General features: G+C 40.0%; 1 protein-coding gene across 7 annotated transcripts in view; it reads left to right on the top strand.

Moving 5' to 3' along the window:
• Positions 1 to 14920: 14920 nt before the first annotated feature.
• Positions 14921 to 21175, top strand: part of ZNF462 (zinc finger protein 462) — a 139785-nt gene continuing 133530 nt past the window's right edge. For 2 of the 7 annotated variants that reach the window (XM_086683638.1, XM_086683642.1), the window contains exon 1: positions 17106 to 18193. The gene's annotated coding sequence lies outside the window, so the exon portion shown is untranslated. Of the gene's footprint in view, positions 15047 to 17102; positions 18194 to 18846; positions 18891 to 21175 lie in introns of those variants that run through there. The other 5 variants (XM_086683640.1, XM_086683639.1, XR_015242922.1 and 2 more) reach the window with 5 other exon arrangements.

The raw sequence follows: 21175 nt of genomic DNA on the forward strand, positions 1-21175 counted from the left end.
GTGTTCCATTCTGTATTCTGTTATTTGTATTCTACTCTTGTCACTATATCTGTATTATAAATTTTATGATATATGATGAAGAGTTAGGCTTCATACTAGTCTCATCTTTGGTGATGATAATTTCCTCTTACAGAGGAACTAAAGAATCATTTATCAGGGTGAAAAAGTAAAGGCCATTTTGGTTGAGACTACTATGGATTTGTAGATTATTATATAGAGAACCAACAGTAGTGAGGCTTTTCATGTAAGAATGTGATATGTGTCTCCATTTTCATGTCATAAGTACTTTCAGTAAAATTTTTAAATACAATCCTGTAGGTTTTGCACATTTCATTATTTATTTTAGCTACATTATAGATGTTCTAAAAATTGTCATCTGTGCGATTGGGATCTTCTATCCCCATTGTATTTTCCGAATGGTACGATGACATACAGTGTGAGTCATCTACAAAGTAACCCTCCAGCCACTTCTTTCTTGCTAATTTTATTTGGGGTCTGCAACATGCCCATTCTCAGAGGATGAATCGTGATAAGGTCTAAGCCAGTCAGGGCAGTCTAAATGATTGTGCCTTTACTACATGCTCACTTTCTCTAGCACTCCTGCCACCGAGGCTGGCCATAATATCTATCTAGTATTACACAATGTGTGATAAGAGGAATTCTGATCATATTTACCCTTTGATACAAGTAAAATCCCTTTTGCTTCTGCCCCCATTCTTTCTTCCAATTTTCAGTGCTGATGAGCAGGCATAGCACCTGGTTGGGATAAGCCATATGTGGCCATGAGACAAAAAGGCAGCATGTTGAGATGATGTAGCAGAAAGATGAAGTGTCTAGATCCGTGAAAACGTTACCAAACCACTGGACATACCAATGAACTGTTTCCTCCTGATTCCTTTGTCAGTAAATACGATTTAAACCTTAATTCAGCATTCTCTAACTAAAGCTGAATGCATCCAGACCTATTTAGATGTTACTGGCATATGGGAAAATTAATAGATTTTTGTATGTTTCCCTTGTCCTCAGTTCCCTTCTTGAACTCTGAGTTTTATTCATTTTGAAGAGCATTGTTTGAGAGTTTCTAATTTGCATTTACAAATAATAACCATTTGGTCTCAATCTTTCTAATGTTTATTCTTACAATTTCTTGAAGTATCTCGAAGGCCAAGACCTCAGTGAAATGTTGAATTGTGTCAGTGAATAACAGGTATTTTCCTTGTTAATTCTGGACCTTGATGGGAATGCTTCCAATATTTCAGTAGTAAGTTTTGCTGTGATTTCCTGGTAGATAGCCTGATAATGAAAAAAGTATTCTTCTAGTATGAATTACTGAAAATTCAATTGTTTTATTTTGTTTTGTTTGTAATCAGAAATGGATATTAAATTTTATTAACAACTTGCTTTGGCATCTATCAAGATGATCACATGGTAATTCTACTGTGTTCAGTTAATGTAATGAGCTAACTCAATAGATTTCCTGGTTTTAAGCATCCTTGCTTTTCTGGGATAACCTTATTTAGTCATGGTGAGTTATTTATTTGATACACTGTTGAATTTTCACGTGAAATATGTTGTACAGAAGTTTTGCATTTATATTTATAAGTAATATTGATATAAAGTTTTGTTTCTGTATTTGGTTTGCTTTTGTTGGATTGTGGGATTATACAGTAACACTAGACACAAAGAGTGAGTATAAAATCTTTAAATAGCACAGGACTTAAACTGTGATGTCTAAAACTTTCTGTATTCTTTAAATTTTTCCATGATATACCTATTACTTTATAATAAAAAATTTAAAGATAAATTACTTTATAATAAAAAATTTAAAGATACATACATACATGCATACATACATAGATACACATATTTTACAAACAGGAATTATCATTTCTATAAGGTGTAATGGTTTACCTAGTGCCTCTGCTGTGGGAGTTGGGGATTTAACTATGCTTTCTGTTTTTCCGGTGGTAATTGGTTTATTTTTCTTTTCCTCTTTCTTTCTCTTGAGTCAATTTTCATTATTATATAGATTTTTGGAAAAATATCCTTTTCACCTAAGAAATTCAATTTTATTGATATAATACTCTCATAACTTTTTAATCTCCTCTGTAGTTATGTTTCTTTCCTTATCTTAATATTATATATTTGTGTGTTTTATTAGATTTGTCTGATTTTTCTGTTGATAGCATAATTGATAAAGTTTACTTCTTAATTTTCATAGACTTCTGATTTTAACACTCAACAGATTCTACTTAAAAACAATTGGGGGAAGATTTTTATATCCTTCGATTCAAAGTGTTTGTGTATTTTAAATATGTTCTGCTTCTAATTAATATATTTGAGGATATTAATTTTTATTTGATTAAAATTGGGTCACATCACGTAAGTTTTCATATGTAGTGTTCTCAGTGTTGTTTATATTTAATAGTCTGTGATTTCAGCTTGATTTTATTTTTAACCAAAGATTATTATGAACGGTATTTTAAAGTTTTTCAGTATAGTGTGTGTGTGTGTGTGTGTGTGTGTGTGTTTCTGTTCTTTGGCAGTTAATTTATAGTTTTCTTGCACTCCAATTTGTATTCTGCTTTCAGTACTTATTGAGATTATAGAGCTTTTCATAAGAGACTCTTAAAAACTGAGAACAAACTGAGGGTTGATGGGGGTGGGAGGGAGAGGTGGGTGGGTGATGGGTATTGAGGAGGGCACCTTTTGGGATGAGCACGGGGTGTTGTATGGAAACCAATTTGGCAATAAATTTCATATATTGAAAATAAATAAACAAACACTGAAAAAAAAGAAAATTTAAAGTTTTCAAGTATCCAACACACACACACACACAAAAGAGATTATAGAGCTTTTATTCTTGTGGCTGAATGACTGGTCAATCTTAGTGAATGTTCTGTGGGTATTGAAAAAGAATATCAGGCACACAGTTCTATACATATATCTGTAATCAAATATAATGAATGTGTTATTCAATTCCTCTACATCCTTTTGTATTTGAGGGCCACTTAATATGTCATTTTTTTGTGAGGCATGTCAAAAATCTACAATTATTATAGTTTGGAAACTTCTCCATGTAAATATAACACATTGTACCTCACATATTTAGGAGCTATATCAACAGGTACAAAATGGTGAATTATTCCTTTTACCAATTAAAGTGTTTTCTTTTTCATTTTAGTGTTTTTAATCTTGAATTTTATTTCATCTGATATTACTGTATTTTCTCCTCATTCATTTTTTCCTTTTTGATAGTACTTACCTGATTTCTAGTTGGATACTCCCTTTTATTTCCGAGAATTCCTAGTCATTTACTTTTATTGGCAACTTATTTATTTTTTTTTTCAACGTTTATTTATTTTTGAGACAGAGAGAGACAGAGCATGAATGGGCGAGGGGCAGAGAGAGAGGGAGACACAGAATCGGAAACAGGCTCCAGGCTCTGAGCCATCAGCCCAGAGCCCGACGCGGGGCTCGAACTCACAGACCGTGAGATCGTGACCTGGTTGAAGTCGGACGCTTAACGGACTGCGCCACCCAGGCGCCCCTATTGGCAACTTATTTAAATAGCTGTTTGCATTTTCTGTTTCTTAGACCATCATGTTGTTCAACACACCTCCTTTTATTTTTTTTTTTTTTTAAATTTTTTTTTCAACATTTATTTATTTTTGGGACAGAGAGAGACAGAGCATGAACGGGGGAGGGGCAGAGAGAGAGGGAGACACAGAATCGGAAACAGGCTCCAGGCTCTGAGCCATCAGCCCAGAGCCCGACGCGGGGCTCGAACTCACGGACCGCGAGATCGTGACCTGGCTGAAGTCGGCCGCCCAACCGACTGCGCCACCCAGGCGCCCCAACACACCTCCTTTTAGAAGCTGACAGATTCTGTGATCTTCAGATAAAAAACAGGATATAGAGGAATTGTACAACCCATTTAATCACCTTGAATAAAATTTATGGTCATTTATTTGGTTTAAAGGTATGAGAGTATACCTCAATAGAGACACTTCATCCATTAACATTTATTCTGAAAATTAACATAAATACATTAAATGATTTTATTTGACTTCTTATTTTTATTTCTGATGTTGTTTGTGTTTCCTATTATGAAATCGTCTTGTTTGTTTATCTTTTCTTCTTTTAGTTTCTTTCACTGCACTGATTTTCTCGTTTCTCATTCCTTCATGAATTTTGAAGTCACTGATCTAACACCTTAACTACTTTCTTAGTGAGATGAAAGAAAGTTGAACAGTGAACCGTCATATAAGATGTTAGAATCCTTAATCTAACTATATTAAGAAAAAGCTGATGTAAAGTTGTGAGGATTGGTAACCCAATAATGTGTCTATAATTTTGTAAAATGATAAAACCATCATTCGGGGTCAAAGGTTGAAAACAATAATAACCTATGTAAGGAATTTGGACTAAGTTAATATTACATATATGTGTGTAAATTACTACTTATATATGTATAAATTACATATAAATGTATACACATTTGTGTATAAATACAATATACATATTACATTAATGCCTCTGTATATGTATAAATGTATACATGTATAAATTATTACATATTATATAAATTTATACATATATAAATTATTACATGTTATATAAATTTATACATATATATAAATTACTACTTCTATATAGGGCGATAGAGAGAAATTCTTCTCAAATAGTTAGTAAAACTTAAACAGTATTGAGATCTTTTCCAGTTTAAAGGGATATACCTGATAATAAAAGAATAAATAAGAACCAAGAATAAAACTGACCCATGTTTGCTGAAGTAGACAGATAAATGGAAATAAATGGGGAGTACAGAAAGTTACATACAAAACTATAGTGTGTGATGAATGTAACCTTTCAATTACGTGGGCAAAGAAAAAGTGTTTAGCAATGCTGTGGCAATTAGTTAATAATTTGGGAAACAGTTGTTTGATTCCTACCTCATCATCTACTAAAATAAATACTACACAGATTGTGCAACTAAATGTGAAAATGAAAATCTTGAAATTTGTGGGAAAAAAACACCCATGTAGGTAAATAGTTGTCCTATTAGGAGTTTTGAAGGCTTTTCTAATATTATACCAATGATAGAAAGCCTAAAAAAAATGAGTGATAAATTTGAACACAAAATATTTTAACTTCAATATATTAAAAAGCAGTATTATCAAAGTTAAAATAAAAAAACTAAGAAAAATATTTTATTCCATATTAAAAGGGGTGAATATCCTCAATGTATAAAGTGACATCACAAGTCATTGTAAAGACATAGACACACAATCATAACAATAAAAAATAAGCAAAGGATATAAATTATTGAATCACAAAGGGAAAAATACAGAGGGAAGAGTTAATAGCAGTTCTTTCTGTATTTTCAGACTAGATATTATCTTATTTTTTCTTTCCTTTAACTTTACTGTATTTGCTAAGCTTGCTACAACACATACCACTTTTATAATCAGGAAATATAAATATAGATATATCAAGAAATATATAGATATATATTATGCAAAAAAACAAAAAACGTATAACTATGTTATATTGGGAGTTTAATACTTTACTATGAGGAATGATGGTGCTATCTGGAATCAGAATTCCTGAGTTCAAGTCCCAGGACTCATTGAATGATTTTCAGTGAGTCACTGAATTACTTTGAACCTTGGCTTCTCCAAATATAAAAACAAAAGAAATAAACTTCCTGTCATAAATTGTTGTGAGGAATAGATTTTTAAAATGTATGTGATAAATGCCTTGTGAGGATCATTTACAGATGTCAGACATTCCCATTACTAATCCAGTGTGTTAAGGCTTTTCCCAGCCTCCAGACAAGTACCTTCTCTGTGCATCTTCTCTTATAAGTACCATATCCCTGGAGCACCTAGCTGGCATGACTCTAGATCTCAGGGTCGTGAGTTCGAGTCCCATGCTGAGGGTAGAGATTACTTAAATAAATAAATAAATTACACACACACACACACACACACACACACACACACACACACACTATACATATATGTTTAAACACCATATCCCTTTGCCTGATGAGGGCTTAGGTTCCTGAGTTGCTGAGGTGACAGCTGGACATGTCTTGGATTTTGCAATCTCCTCAGTGAATGGGACAGGAGCATCTTCTAGGGCCTGGCTACAGATTCTAGGCAGATGAAACACTAATAACAATCACTGTTGCTTTTCTTTTTCCATGTCATATGCTTTACCATTCAGTTCTAGTATCCACAGAGCTAATTCAGTTACCAAATCGATACTATAATTTCATGTTTATGACCTTTAAAAAGTCTCTACTAGTTTCAAATTCAGTCCTCTGCCATAAGTCAGATGAGCACACTGGCCAATCTCCTTTTTCAGCAATAGGAATAAGTCCTTTATGAATGCTGCATGATACAGAGGGAATGAAAAAGGATCAGAAGAATCAACTTTTCTTTCATATGATCCCTGATATGCAGAACAGTGCTGATTCTCCATTTATATTTCTATGCAAAAAAAAAAAAAAAAAAAGCAAAATTACAATTTTCCAGGTGAAAAGTCTTATGCCTCCTTATCTATTTTTTTTCTTTCTGATTCTAAGCCTATAAAAACCCTTTTAGATTGAAAAATGAGAAGGAAAAATGAAGAAAAACCCTAAACATTCTCAAGGAACAGAAGATGTTGATATATGGATAACATAATTAACTTCTCTGCTAATCCTCTGAGATTACAAAGAAGATGAAATGGACTGAAAGTCATCAAAATAATTTAGAGAAAGTATAAAAATTATTTATTGGTTGACTAAGCTGTTAATTACTGTTGGTTATATAAAAGTATAAAATCTCATTTCTGGGAAAGCTTATGAAGGAAAGGAAGGAGAGAGAGAGGCAGAGAAGAAGGGACAGAGAAAAGAAGAAAACTGACTTTTAAGTTCAATACCAATTCCAGGAAATCTCTTTTGCTAGCATAGGCAAATCGGATGTAGTAGAAAGTACCATGAAGAGGAATTGAGTAGGTGTGGATCTTCAATAACTTTGGTATATAATCCTGGGCATTTTTTTGTGAGACTATTTTCTCATCTGGACTAGATCAGTGGTTTTCATACAGTGCTCCAGCAGAACATTGCTGATCCAGAAGGTAGACTGGTGAACAGTTGTAGTCTCTATACAATGTACAAAAAAAAAAAAAAAAAAATGAAGGGAAATAAAGTTCCCCCTTTGCTGCAGTTTATTTATTTATATTTACTATAACAGTTCCCATACTGTATGAATTTTTCTGAGCATATACAATTGTTTCTTGGATTGAAATATCAATAAAGAAAATTTTCTTGATTTTAAGATTTTCTCTTCCATTTTTAAAAATCCTTTGGCATTACTGCCACATGTCTGGTAGCTGAGTTCTAGCAAATAAAGTGAACTAACAAGCAGCAATAGTAATAGGAGAACTTAGGTACAATTAATCTACTTGGGTTTTTTGTTTTTAATTATTGGTTTTTTTATTAAAAAAATTTTTTTAATGTTTATTTATTTTTGAGACAGAGAGAGACAGAGCACGAACAGCGGAGAGTCTGAGAGAGAGGGAGACACAGAATCCAAAGCAGGCTCCAGGCTCTGAGCAGTCAGCACAGAGCCCGACACAGGGCTTGAACTCACGGACTGTGAGATCATGACCTGAGCTGATGTCAGACGCTTAACCCATTGAGCCACCCAGGTGCCCCAATTATTGTTGATTTTTAAATTTGTTTAAATAGTAATGGATTGGTTTTCGTCAGGGCTGCATATTTTGATATTGAATGTCTAGACTAGAGACCTGTCTTTTGACTCCAAATTTAGAGGTTTTCCTTCATTTTTGCCATGTAACAGTGAAGCTCTGAGGAATTGGAGCATATTAGCTTATACTTAACAACTCCCATGTTCTTTATATACATTTTAAAAAATCTTCATAGCAATCTTATACATATTTAATTGTTCTTCTTTTACAGATGTAGAAACTAATGTCTGGAGTCCAAGATCATCACTATTAAGAGCAGGAGCTGGAAACCAGTGAGTCTATGTGCATTGCTGGATTTGGTTTTTTTATTCTGAACATTAAATCAATAAATACTCAGGTAAAGCATGCTCCTTGGAATGAGCAGATTTTCAGGATAAACATTAGAAGGATACTAAAAAGTAAAGTTGTTCTGCATTTTAGACACTTAAAAAAAACATAGCTTTTGTGAAACATTGTTCTTAGCAACTTGCTGAGAAATCAAACCTCCACTTTGGTAAATAAGAGAGAGTGTGTGTAGATTTCACCTTATGGCATAAGGGCAACTAATATGAAATCTACAAGGGGTCAGTCAAGGGTTAGTGGTTAGTGGATGAAAAGTGAAGTCAATTTGGTGCTGGCAGTTACACCTAAAATCTGTACTAGATATATTGAACTCTTAATTAAAAGCTGTTTAGGAAATCAAATTAATATATGCAAGGATTTAAGTGTGTATGTTTTAAAATAATGATTAATAAAAACTTACGATTAAAATGTCTTTTAGACATTACACAAACATTTGGTTTGGTCAATCATTATGATATAAGAAATTCTGTGCTGGCAAAATTCACTTGCAAGTTCTCAATTTTTTTTTCTTTTTTTTAAATAGCATTTTTTTTTTAATTTTTTTTTTCAACGTTTATTTATTTTTGGGACAGAGAGAGACAGAGCATGAACGGGGGAGGGGCAGAGAGAGAGGGAGACACAGAATCGGAAACAGGCTCCAGGCTCTGAGCCATCAGCCCAGAGCCCAACGCGGGGCTCGAACTCACGGACCGTGAGATCTTGACCTGGCTGAAGTCGGACGCTTAACCGACTGCGCCACCCAGGCGCCCCTAAATAGCATTTTTTAAATGTTTTTCTTTATTTTTGAGACATAGAGAGAGAGTGTGAATGGGAAAGGGGCAGAGAGAGGGAGACAGAGGATCCGAAGCAGGCTCTATGCTGACAGCAGAAAGTCCCATGAGGGGCTAGAACTCACAAACCATGAGATCATGACCTGAGCCAAAGTTGGAGACTTAACTAACTGACTGAGTCACCCAGGTGCCCCTCAATTTTTTTCTAATGACAAAAAAGATACATTGATTGTAGAAATGTTTAAAAATCTGAGAAGCCACAGTGAAAAAAAATATATACCCATAATTATATCACCTAGAAAAGTTACATCACTTGGAAAAAACTATTAACACTTTCATTGTACTTTCCTAATTATTTTTCAATGCCTCACTACACACACACATGTACAAATGTGGAATAATGCTACATCTATTATTTTGAAATCTGGTTTTCCCTTATCAAAGATCATGTAAATATTTCAATGTTATTAATATTAATTATATTAATATTTCTTATAGAATTTGATAGCTATATATATGTTTTCTGTTACATAAGTGAACATATTTTCTTTAAACAATCACTTTTTGAGTATTAATGCCACAATAAGCCTCCTTGTATATAAATTTTTGATGATAGTCATGAATGGTTAGGTCAATTTCTAAAAGTTAAATTTCTGGGTTAAAGACTTTTAATATATCCAGAAAGATTGAAACTTGTCATAGTCCCACCGAGAACTAGAGGATCTATTTTTCCATATCCTCAACAACTGGGAATTCTATATACTCTTCACAATTAGTAAATGTAAATACACACACACACACACACACACACACACACACACACACAGTATATGTATTTCTGCCAACTTGTAGGTATAAAAGAATATCACTGCTTTCATTTTCATAACTGATGAAGTTGAACTTTATTCATATTAGCCACTAGTGACTTTATTTGATAATGTTTGGTAATATTTTGAGATTTAGTGGAATTCCAGATTTCAAAATACAAGAGTAGAAGTTAGACCTAAATTTCAGTTTTCTTTACACCATTAGCTTTGGAAGACCTTAGGTTAAATTATTCAATCTCTCTGGTCCTAAATTTCCTTTTGTATGTAAAATTTACTCAAAATACCCACTCAGATCTTCCAATTGTCCCTGTGAAAGCAAATTGTATTACTTTTATGAAAACACAGTTACTGTATCACTATTTTATTAACAATATTAATTACCTCTTTGCAACACATTTATAATTACCAGACGCATAAAAGGAGGTTCTATCGTTCAACTTTGAAATGTTTTTAGGGGCACCTGGGCGGCTCCATCAGTTAAGCGTCTGACTCTTGATCTGGGCTCAGGTCGTGATCTCACACAGGTCATGATCCCACGGGAGCCCCTACATTGGGCTCGGTGCTGACAGTGTGGAGCCCGCTTGGGATTCTGTCTGTCTGTTTGTCTCTCTCTCCCCCTTCCCTGCTTGCACTCTCTTTCTCTCAAAAATAAATACATTAAAAAAAAAATGTTTTTAAATACTGAAGCGCCTGGGTGGCTCAATTGTTTAAGTGGCCAACTTCAGCTCAGGTCAAAATCTCAGGGTTCGTGTGTTCAAGCCCTGCATCAGGCTCTCTGCTGTAATCACAGAGCCAGCTTTGGTTCCTTTGTCCTCTCTCTCTGCCCTCCCCCTGATTGCAAGAGTAAATAAAAACATTAAAAAAAGAATATCCTTAAAAAAATTTTTTTAAATAAACAGCTAATTGACAATTCAATTCAAGCAAACCAGTCAACTCCATAGCAGTATATATGTGTGTATATATGTATATACACATATGTATATGTGGTTTATATATAATTGTACAACATATAGCTTATATATAAGGTCTACATTTTCTAAATTTTGTATGAGAAGTCATTTTAATATTGGCACATTGGTATATTTCCTTTCAAGGTGATTTGCATGAGTGTGTGTGTTTTACCAAAAAATAATCAGTGATCATAATTTTGTATCTAGGCCTTTCACCTAGCAGGAGGTCATTTTTCTATTTAATTACAAAATCTTCCTAACAATTTTAAGCTGCCTAACACATCATAGTGGGGATATATTCTTATTTACTTTACCATTCCTCTTTTCTTAATGACAAATTATTTCAGTTACTTACTTTACCTGTACTTTTTTTTTTTTTTTTGGTATACATTTTTTCTACATTTCTGAATGATTCCCTAGGGTGGATTCTAAAAGGAGGACTAAAGAGGACAAAAAATGTGATCATTTTAGGACTTTATATATATATTGTTAATTGTGCTAAAACGACTTTTACTAATTTTTAATTCCTACCAGTAATATAAAATAGGAGGGCTTAACTTGGGGGTATACTGGCCACCACTAGACCACACGATCTTTTATTTTTCACTTTTTAAATTATAAAAGTGATTCATGTTTGTACACACAAAAATAGCTCAAACAACATTTTCTTTTCCATTTCTCTCACCCTTTGCCATTAACAGTTTGGCATGTATACTATCAGACATTTTAATCCAAAAATTTTTTTGTTACTTTAATTTTAATAATATATTTACTTTGAAATGTACTAAAAATGTATGTAAAAAATAGCCTATTAGACCTGTGGTATCGTGGGTATTATTGCTTTTGAGAACGCAAAATTATTTTTAAAGTTGATTTAAAAATAATATATACTAAGTAAATAACATGGCAACAAGTCAAAAAAAGTCTTGAAAGTGATATGAGAATGACAACTTTAGGGAACTGCCATAGAGGCATAGCTTCTAGAGCTGATGGCCTCTGACCAACTCTGTGGTCCGACCAAGTCATGTCCCCTCTCTGAGCTTTAGTTTCAGTGCAAGTAGCAGGAATCTGGAAATACTGGTCTTTCTGCTAGAAAGGGATGCCTCAACTGAAAGTGGGCAATCTTTCAGTTGAATCTTTCTTCTTAATTTTGGTTAATATAATCATAGTTGAGCTAAGGTTGCTCTTTCCTGAAACGATCTTCTCTATTTGGGCCCCTGGGTGGCTCAGTCAGTGCAGCGTCTGGTCATGATCTCTGCTCAGGTCATGATCTCATGGTTCCTGAGCTCCAGCCCTGTCAGTCTCTGCAATGACCGTGCCAAGCCTGCTTGGGATTCTTTCTTTCCCTCTCCCCTACTCAAGTGCTCTCTCTGTCTCTCTCTCTCTCAATAAACAATAAAAAAAATCTTCTCTATTAAGAAATTTGTGTAAAATTATGAGTTAGGCAGGACATTGGCTTTCTTTTTTTTTAATGTTTATTTATTTTGAGAGAGAGAGAGAGAGAGAGAGAGAGAGAGAGAGAGATAGAATTTTAAGCAGGCTCCATGCTCAGCACAGAGCCTGATCTGGGGCTCGATCCTGTGACTGTGGACATCATGACCTGAGCTGAAATCAAGAGTTGGACACTTAACCAACTGAGTCACCCAGATGCCCCAACATTGGCTGTATTTCTAAAAATTTTTTTCCTCTCTCTTTTTAAAAGTTTATTTATTTATTTTGAGAGAGAGAGAGAGAGAGAGGAAGAGAGCGCAAGCAGGTAAGGGGCAGAGAGAGAGAGAGAGGGAGAGAGAGTCCCAAGCAGGCTCTGCTAGAGCAGAGCCTGACACGTGGTTAGATCTCACAAACTGTGAGATCTCACAAAGCTGAGCCAAAATCAAGAGTCAGATGCTTAATCAACTGAGCCACCCAGGTGCCCCAGGGCATTGACTTTCAAATGAATGCCCAAATTTTATTTTAACAAAATATTACTTCTCAATAACTCCATAGTAGGAACAGAAATGCTTAAGTTAATCATAGTCTCTCCAAATTGGCTAAATTCCTGTATTGTTTTTGAGAAAGTAGAATAAAAAACCAAAACTGAGTTCGATAACCAAGTAGTGTAATGTTAAAGCCAGTGGTTCAACAAGTAGATCATGCATTGCAATTCTAACCTATCTTCTCTTGATCGTCTTTACATCCCTAACATTCAGCTCTGTGTATAGCATATTGTAGCTGGTAAACTGAATGATATTACACATGAATGTTTCATATTACAGTAACTAGTTTGATAGAACTGTAAATGTAACTTGTACCTATGGGAGAGAGACTTTTTTGGAGGGAATTTTAGAACATTGCTATTGAAACATCCTCTTTGGTATCCAAAGGTATACATAGACAGATTCATATGGATTAAGTTTAATATGTTATTGCCATTTCTCTCCCTTTGAGAGCTGTTCACAATCATGACTCACCTACTCTGTGTTCTTATAGTCACTTCTCCTTAGGCATGGGCACTAGTTAACTAGTTACATATATCTGAATATGGTTTTATGAGAATATATTGATTTTTCTGTAAGAGATCAGAAAGAAAGTGCTAGGGACTTAACTTTCTAGATGTTTGGAGGATCCATAATTACTGAATTTGAACTTTTCAAAAAAACTTTAAAGACTGAGCAATTTCCAACAAACGTAAATGACCTCAAGGATTCAGAATAACCCTTTGAAATCACAAACTCAAATAGTAAGTGAAAGACTATATACTGTGCTATGTGGAAAAGGAGTTTTACATAGTTTACATAGAAAATAAGTTCAAGAGGTGTGTCACAATATGGTGAAATGTTTAAAGATGGAATAATTAGGACTTCTGAAAAAGCCATATTCATTTGCCCTTTGTTTTGCGAAAATCATCGGCATGAACAGTTTTCCAGCTGGAATTTAGAAAGTGGGGTTATAAACTGGAATTTTTGTGTGTGTGTAGTTTTCAGTAGAGGGAACTGTTCCTTTCTTTTATGATAGAATGTAAATACTGAAACAATGACAGACAAGAGTGAATAACTCTTGTTTCAGTTGAAATTCTATTTTAATGTAGCCTCTGGACCAACTCTTCCTTCTTTCCATGATTCCTTCCTACAGGTGACAGAACGCCCTCCCCACCCCCCGCCCCCCATAAACACTTTTCTCTGAGAGATTTGGGTGCCTTCCTACCCTAAACCTTTAAAACCCAAAATGATTTATAGGCTACCCCTATCCTGCTAGAGATAGGCATGGAAGTGGATTATATTTGCATGGGTCACTTTGATTGCAGGACTCCACTGTTTCTTGAACTAAAATTGCAAGATTTATTATTCTGTTAATGCTCATAAAGTCACTCTTTCGATGAGCCATAATTTCCCTTTATGAGGAGCCTGTATGCCAGTCACCCATGATAAGGGAGAAGAAAATTCAGACTTCCAACATATTCATATTTCCTTGTGAACATTAATAAAGTCTTGAAATCCCATAGGACTCCGGGGCACAATGGCTTGGGATACAGCAACAAAAGGCAAATTTCACGCAGTCAACATGTCCCTCATATTGTTGGCTGTGTGCAAAACCTAAGCTTTTCCATTTTAATGAAAAAAATTTAGAAATTAACCTTCCTGGTGGAGAAGATACCCCACCAACTAGGCTTGTATTATCTTTGTGAAAATTCGTAAGGAATGACATAACAAGAGGTGCGAACTTTCTCCTGTTATCTTAATGGTCTGCTAATGGCAAAGCATAATTACAGTTACTTAAGTGCCAACTTTATCAAGGTTTTCACTAAAACCTTCAGCCCCAGCGCTTTCCTTGACTGACCTAGCTTTTATTTAATCCAGCTGTTTTACTATCATTCGAAAGAAAGCTGCCCCCAATAACAACAAAAAGCCTAATCCCCAACCATGTTAAATTTCTTTCTGTTATACTTCAGTTAGATAGTTAAGGCACTTGTGACTCCAAAAAAGTCGAAAGAAATTGTGTATGGCATCATTAATTGAAAATTTAGCCTTTCCACATTCAAACAGCAGGGCTTTGCAGGAGTTTTGCAACAGTCGCCTCACGGCTTTGGGAAGTCAATTTGCTTCTAAACCAGAAGATGGTCTTCCAAAGGCTGTCCTGTATTTGGAATGGGAACTTAGCCTTTGTACCTTTCCCCCAATGTACCCACAGGAGAAGCCCGAAAACCACCCATCGGTCTCTGGATCTCCTCGCTGCCTTTGTCCCTTCTAGACGTGGAGGCTTGGAGAGGAGGTTTAGTTTCCAAGGATTGGAGCGTTTGAAGGGCGGGGCCATCTCCAAGTCCATCTCCCCTTTTTGTCCTCTTCTCCTGGGACGGGAGGGAGGAGCCAGGTCCCCCCACGGCCGGTTCGGGAGCTCTCTGTCTCGGTCGCTGGAGGTGAGTCTGAAAGGGCGGCAGCCCGTTTAATTGTAGCGCAGGTTAATTTCTCGAGTTCACCGCAGTCGGTCAGCCAGCCGCTTCCCGGGTCTTTGCCAAGTGGGTTTATGAGGTCTGAGGCGTGTTGGGGCGCGCTCACATTCTCGCAAAAGGCTCCTCCCCAGGGCTCATTCCCCGACTGCGGGCAGCCCTTCGGTGCCCCAGGAGCCTTGGATTTCCTCTGACCTCGGCCGCTTCCTCCTCCCTCCCCACCGCCTGGTTTCGTGCGCCCCTGCCCCCGGGGAAGGGCGGCCCCCATCTTAGGACTTCCGACCCAAGCCAGCCCAGGAGGTACCTTCACGTCGAGGAAGGGTTTATCACAGCCTCCACAACCGTGCAGTAATAGGGGCTTTCAACCTGAAATACGATTGTTATTTTTCCGGTGCAGGGCTTGACAGAGAAAGTCAGCTTTTTATTAAAGACAAAGAGGTAAATTATCAGCTGGGGCACTGAAGGGACGGCGGAGACCTGGCGCGCTTCCTCTCGTCGCCACGAGGAATTTGTGGGGGAGCGGCTGCTGGCGCTCAGACACCCCTGGGGTCCCGGGGGAGGAGCTCGGGGCAGAAGGACTTCCCCAGGTCCCTCCGGGCACCTGGAAGGGGGGAGTCCTCCCAGTTCTGCACAAAGCCACGGGCATTTCAGTTCTGAGCAGCCTTACCTTCCTCCTCTCTCCTTTCTTCTTTCTCTTCTCTTTCTTTGACTCCAGTCTCCCTTTCGCCTCTGTGCTTTCTCCTCCTTGTTCTCCTCTCCCTACTTTTTCTCGTCCCTCTCCTCGCCCTCCCCCTCCTTTCTTCTCCACCGCACGCGTAGAGTGTCATTTATTTATTTATTTATCACCCCCGCCATCAACACCCTTTTAGGGCTCCCAAGCTTTTCAATGTGAGTGGGAGGAGAAAAGGGCAGGAAGTGTTGACGGCAAGGGGGTGAAATCGTGCCTCTGGGTGAGAGATTCTGCCCCGGAATAAACGATTGGGGAAAATCTTGGAAAATGCGGATTCGGATCTGTTTATGAAAGCCCGCTATCCGATGGGAACCAACTCCGCGCGCGTCTCCTCCTCCCCTTTATTGTATGGGTTTATGGGTATATCTTCCCGGACTGTTGTTTGGAAGGAGGGGGGGGGGGGGAGGGAGGTAGTATTAAAGAGGACAATCTGGCCCTGGATCTTCAACACCGCGCCTTCTCCACCGGATGCGCGCTCCCCAATGCAAAGGAATCCAGCAACATCCCCCAATTCAGACGCGGACAAAAGAAACTTTAATTAAGGTCTCTGCCCTGCGCGCTGTGTGTTTCTCTCTCCCGATGCTGGTGATGTCCAACTCGGGGATGCGAGAAATAGAAATGGTACAACCAGCCCGTGCCCTTGAACTTCAATTGCTCCTGACTTGCTGTATTGATTTTTTTTTTTTATAGTGTAGGCACCCCCCCCCCCAATCAAATTAAAGCCTTAGGAGACATTCAACCTGGTGAAGGGTGAGGGGGAACCCATTCCTTTGCAAAAGAGATAGTTCAGAACGATTTGGGGAAAATTACACTAAATAAAAATTCAAGGTGTGAAAGCTTCATCTTGGTTCTCTTGTCTTCAACACCATGACACCTTATCATTAGAAGCGCTGATTGTTACTTTCCGAGCCTTTAGATGATCAGCCAGAAAGTGCAAACAACGCGGGGCTGGAGGGTGTAAAGTTATTTAAGTAGGCTTTTTTTTTTTTTCCTTTTGGTGCGCCGTCAAAACATTTCACAAGTTAGGAAAATAAAGTGGTGGTTCCGAAGCTCGGAATGATGGGTTCTTTCCCTCCCCCATCCCCCCCCCCCTCCATATCAGAAAAGAAATAAAATGCACAATGAGCCTTTATTTCGGGGGAGAAGACTTCAAAATACGTGCCAGTAATGGACAATTTGAGCTTTTCACTGGAGATACTCACACCGCAAGCTGGAAAGGGATTAAAAAGCCCCACGTGGTTGATCTGGGTTTAGACTTGCAACCTCTAGTTCCCCATGTATGTTCTTTGCAAAGATTGGCCTCTAGATGGATGCGTGTGAGGGACTCTCTGGGGCCGGGGCTCGGCGCCTCCGGCTGGGCTGATGGTGGGAGAGCTATGAGCGGCGGGGCAGGGTCCTCACTGGGGGCTTCCTCTGCCGGCCAGGGCGGCCGGGCGCCTCCGGGACGCGAGCGCGCACGCCTCAGCCCGGCCGCCGCGCTCCTCGCACCGCCTTCTCCGCAGGTCTTTATTCATCTCATCTCCCTCTTCCCCTTCTCCTCCTCCTTTGCCTCCTTCTCCTCCTCTTCCTCCTCCTCCTCCACCACCACCACCACCTCCTCCTCCTCCGCCGCCGCCGCCGCCGCCGCCACCTCCTCTTGCATCTCACTGGCCTGGCTCTGTGTTGCTCTGAGTGACAAAGACAATGTCCCAGCCTTAACTTTGCAACCACCTTGCCTCCTTCTGGGGTTCGGCGGGGGGGAGGGGGGACAGCAGCCGCAGCCTCAGCATCTCCTCCAGCTTCTCCTTCTGCTCTTCTCCAGCTCTTGGATAATTCTTTCCTTACCTCCCCCCCCCGCCCCCCACCAGCTCTTTTCCTCATTTCTTTCTTGCTTTCTTTTTTCTTCCCGTCTCCTGCACGTTGTTGTTGTTATTAGAAAGGCTTCGCGCACCCCCTGGTGCTCCGGCGTTTTGTGTGGCAGGAGAAGATTGTCTTCCTTCTCTCTTTCTGTCTTGCTTTCTCTCTCCCTCTGGTTGCTCATTATTCAGAGAGAGACACAGAGGGAGGGAGAGAGAGAGCGCGCGAGGGAGAGGGAGGAGAGGAGAGAGAAGAGGAGAGAGGGGAGAGAGAGAGAGAGAGAGTGAGAGGGAGAGGGAGGGAGGGAGAGAGAGGGAGAGGGAGAGAGAGACGGATATCTCAGGTCATCTGCAGCTGCAGCGAGTCTGAGGAGCCGAGGAAGGCAGGGAAGATGGCGATCCTCCATTGCTGAGACCCGGCAGAAGCACATGAGACTCCCAAACAACTTCCACAACAATAACCCGAGCAGGAAGAGGAGAAAGAGAAAGAGGATAAGGAGGCGGTGGGGCTGGAGAACCCGAAACACCTCCCGGCGCCGGGACGCTTCTTCTGTAAGTTACTGCAATTAACAACCACCTCGGGGTGGTCCGAGTGCTCCGGGGAGGAGAGCGCGGGGCGGTGGAGGCACAAACGCGCTCATTCATTCGGCCAAGGAGGGTTGGTGGAGCGGGGAGGAGAGGAAGTCCCCTGCATGGACTGGCTGTTGGAAGAGAAGAAGCGAGCGAGAAGAGGAGGAGGAGGAGGAGGAGGAGGGGGAGGAGGGAGAGCAGGAGGGGGAGGAGGAAGAAGAGGAGGAGGAGAAGCGAGGGAGGAAGAGGAGGAGGAGAAGGTGGTGGTGGTGGTGGCAGTGGAGGTGGCTGTGCTTTTCCTGCTGGCTGCTCCTTCTGCTGGGGGGAGCGGAGCGCTGTGGCTTAATTAATTTCGTGTAGTTCTATGGAGAGAAGAGAAAATGAAAGATGAGTGAGAAGAGGGCTGGAGGCTTAGGACGGATGCTCCGAGTGTGGGGACAGGAGTAGGGACAGAGAGGGGGGCGGAGGGCGGGAGTCCAGGGGACCAGAGCCGAGAGCCGAGAGCCGAGAGCCGGAGGGAGTGAGCGAGGGGCAGAGGAGGGAGCGCTCTGAGCCGCCCCGACCTGAACGGGTTGACCTCTTTCTTTCTCTGTCCCTCTCCTTCCTTTCCCCCTCTCTGTCTGCCTGTCCCCAAGCCCGATGGCAAAGCCGTGCGGATTGGCACCCCCCTCTTCCTCAGGTATTTGGCTCTCTCCTCTCTCTCTCTCTCTCTCTCTCTCTCTCTCTCTCTCTCTCTCTCTCTCCCCGAAGTTGGGATGCGGGGTCGGGATGTGTCGGGGGGTGGCTGCTGCCGCTGCTGGTGCTGCTGGTGAGGAGAGAGGCGAGGCGCGGGGGGCACGGGCCGGGTGGGGGTCGCAGGTTCAGGAGCAGCTGAGGAGCTGTCTCCAGGCTGGGGGTTCAGAAGCGTCTGGTGCAGGAGGACAACGGTTTCTGGAGAGGAGAAGCCATTACACACGCTTGGCTCTCTGAGGAAGGGAGAAAAGAAGGCAGGGGCCTGGGGGTCGCCTCACTCCTGGTGCAGTTCCCAGGGGTCTGCCCTCCTTCCAGGCGCGAGGGGAAGCCGCAGCCGCCCCCCATTGGAGCAGCCCCTCTCTTTCCCTTTCTTTATCTCCCTGTCCTCCATTTGCAAGCTGTCTGCTTTGGTTCCAGTCCAGACTCCAAAACACAAAGCTCCTTCTCACGTTCATTCTCCAGGCTTTTCACCATTCCTGAAGGAACCCTCATTTTCTTTTCATTGTAGCTTCTAACCTACAGAGAGGGAGGGAGGCTGCCTGGAGTTCCTTTTATATTCCTCCTCTACCCAAAGGGGGAAAAAAAAAGTTTTATTTTTAAGCACGCGTCTGGGATGGGAAAAGACCAACCAGTTGGGGCTTTCTCCCAGGGCTCCGGGGGGTTGTGTCTGAGTGTCTGTGTTGGTTGTTTGGTTTGCTTTGGTTTTGTTTCTGGAGGTGGCTTGCAGGTTTTTGGAGGAAGCGACTAGTTTGGTTGAGAGCTGGGAACTGAGTCAGGTAAGCCGTGTCATGTTGTAACTCCACCAGAAAATGGAGGAGAGCGGGTTTCCAGGAGACAAAGCTGAGATGAGAAGTGTTTATAAAATTATGGATGTCTCCATTTTGAAGCTCTGTTGGTGATGGCTGGAGGAGGAGGCTTGCCTGCCTACTCCTTCTTTTCCAGGGTGGAATCTTGTGGTGGTTCCTCACCATCTATTCATTATGCGAGGAAATGAGGGACTTGTAAGGGCTGCTCAGATTTTTCTCCCACCAAAGGAGTGCTTTCACAAGTTATTGAGGCGTTTGTTTCCATTTTAAAGTAAACTTTGGAAATTTTTTTTCTTCTTTGGAGTGGACCTGAAGGGTTTTGACCTCCTTCAGGAAAGGCAAAGCAAAACCTTAGACATTTTCCACCGAGGTCTTCCCACAACTTTCAGCTGCTCCAGGTCTCCTGAAAGTCACCAGGAAATGTTATTTCCTCATTGTGAAGATGGTGGTGGCCCTCAGCTGAGATTTTGGAGTTCTGGGGCTTGGTTATCATCATGTTTTGATGCATTGCAAGACTTTATTGTCTGGTTTGGGCTGATTTCTGCAAAAAGGGAAAACAACAGCAACAACAACAACAACAACAAATCCTGCAAGATCTCAGAGGAACTAACTCTAGGACTGACTGACACCAGTTTCTCCAGAGTCCACATTTCTCTTCAGGTTGTTCCATTTGTGTCTAAGGCCTTCTTTTAGTTCCTTTGTTTTCCCCCTTCCCTTTCATTCTGCTCTTTTTTTCTGTGTTCTCAAGTACTGTAAGTCTTCAGAAATATCAGATGTCTTCTTAACAATGTCACTATGGAAACAAATTTTTAAGATATTTTGTCTGTTGAGAAAACCTTGTGTCCAGGTATCTTCACCTTTTTAACTGGGAAGAATTTAGTAGTCTTCTAGGAAGACATTTTGTGAGGATGATTTGAAGGAAGGACCCAGTCCTACCCCAGTCCACACACATTGACTGGAGCTCTTCACAGATTAGTTCTAGACAATGTATGTAATTGATCCAAGTAAAGAACAAAATCCTGAAATGCTTGAGGAATTTATAAAAGCCAACCATGGAGATGTTGCTTTACCATTAGGTAAGGTAGCCATCTTGAGGATGAGGGAAGATGTTGGGAGAATTTTAGGTGGACTGTTGATGAGATAGGTGAGGAAGCCTCCACGTTGGAATGAAACCTTGGAGGAGATTCAGAACCAATTAATATATTGTAAGGAGGCTTGATTGGACCTTGTTTTCAACTAAGGGGAAACATAGAAAGGTACCAGCTTCAACAGAAATAAGGAACACATTTGCGAGCGACTTACACCAGCTCTTTTCTTGCTTTGCTTTCTCATTGTGTGTCAGATTTGTGTGTGTGTGTGTGTATGTGTGTGTCGAGTTCCTATGTCTCCAGTATTTCTGTGCATATTGAAGTGGTTTTAGATTCCA

Source organism: Puma concolor, chromosome D4 (genome assembly GCF_028749965.1).
Source record: "Puma concolor isolate L17-30 chromosome D4, mPumCon1.1.hap2, whole genome shotgun sequence".
Taxonomy (NCBI): Eukaryota; Metazoa; Chordata; class Mammalia; order Carnivora; family Felidae; genus Puma; species Puma concolor.